The sequence below is a fragment of the Pseudophryne corroboree genome, chromosome 5, assembly GCF_028390025.1.
Source record: "Pseudophryne corroboree isolate aPseCor3 chromosome 5, aPseCor3.hap2, whole genome shotgun sequence".
NCBI classification, from domain to species: Eukaryota; Metazoa; Chordata; class Amphibia; order Anura; family Myobatrachidae; genus Pseudophryne; species Pseudophryne corroboree.
The window spans coordinates 629,457,147-629,458,705 of record NC_086448.1 but is presented as its reverse complement, the minus strand read 5'-3'; the positions used below and the strand labels follow the sequence as shown (position 1 = coordinate 629,458,705).

Genomic DNA, 1,559 nt, shown 5'->3' with positions numbered 1-1,559 from the left:
CTGCGGAGCCCGTCTATTCCCCATGGTCCTTACGGAGTTCCCAGCATCCACTAGGACGTCAGAGAAATAAAGATTAAAGAGGAAAATGTTAAAATGTTCTGGTCTCTTCATATAGAGAATGATTGGAAAGGTTTGTAGACACAGAATTGTCATACCACCTGTTCCCCTGACCAGTACAGATAACTGTATTGATAGGACCGAGGAGTGGTAAGGGTGTTCATATATAAATCTTCAACTATAATCACTTAAATTAAGTAGATATATAGTTGTTTGGCGGTCACCAGACTCTAGCACCTGAATCATTCGATAAATATCATGATTGTAAGTAGAAAAAACACATTGATCTGCATTGAACATCCACTGGCTGGATAAGAGAATATAGGAAAGAAATAGTGGTGATACTGCTGTTGGCGTGTTCTTCTCACACAGAGAGGAAAAAATTCCTGATCTACAACACCAGGTATTCACAGGTAGTCTCCTTTCCTGATACTAATCCGGCCCAACGCTGTTTAGCTTCCAAGATCGGACGAAATCGGGCGATGGCAGCGTGGTATGATAGTAGAGAATAGTATGATCAGTACGCCAATGAGAGTGCACCTATATACGAAAAAAGTATCAGTAGGAAATGATAGAGAGAAGCTAGAAAGAGGAGAAAAAAGAGAAGATGAGTAAGATTAGGTGAATCTGCTTTCCACGTTAGGCACAGTCAACAGCACCCACTTTCATGGCTTCTGTGCTCCGTGAATCGAGGATGAGAATCCACGAGACAGATGAGGCAAATAATTTAGTTCAAAATTGATGTGTCTCAATAATTAGGGTAGAAATGCAAAAGAATAATGCAAAAAATATATATGTGTATATATATATACTATACTGTGGCTGCAATCAGGCTCAGAGAGTGATCACCTCAGTGAGCACATATATTGGACAATGGAACTAAAGTACTGTTTTAAACGATCCCAAGGGAAATGTGGTTTGTCACAAATTACAATGGTATCGCAAGGAAGAATATAGGAAATAAATAAACATTGGTATGTATATTATATGCACATAAAAGACTTCTTGACAATACTAAGGCAGTGTTAACAAGTTAACAACTCGGCAGGATATATCGGATAATTATTTATTCAGGGGTGTCAGCAGTGTGGGAGTGCCAGAAGTGTCCTCGGTGCAGGGGTGCCATCAGTTTTGGCAGTGAGGGAGGTGTCCTCAGTGCAGGAGTTCAGGGGTGCCGACAGTGCAGGAGGTGTCCTCCTTGCAGGAGTTATGGGGTGCTGGCAGTGCCGGAGGTGTCCTCAGTGCAGGGGTGCCGGAGTACTGGAGGTGTCCTTAGTGCAGGAGTTCAGGGGTGTCGGCAGTGTGGGAGTGCCGGAAGTGTCCTTGGTGCAGGGGTGCCAGCAGTGTTGACAGTGTGGGAGGTGTCCTCAGTGCAGGAGTTCAGGGGTGCCGGCAGTGTCGGCAGTGCAGGAGGTGTCCTCCTTGCAGGAGTTAAGGGGTGCTGGCAGTGCCAGCAGTATCCTCAGTGCAGGGGTGCCGGCAGTGCGGGAGTACTGGAGGTG

General features: G+C 45.2%; 1 pseudogene; it reads right to left on the bottom strand.

The window, feature by feature from the left end:
• Positions 1–445: 445 nt before the first annotated feature.
• LOC134931606 (5S ribosomal RNA) lies at positions 446–564 on the bottom strand (annotated as a pseudogene).
• Positions 565–1,559: the final 995 nt, after the last annotated feature.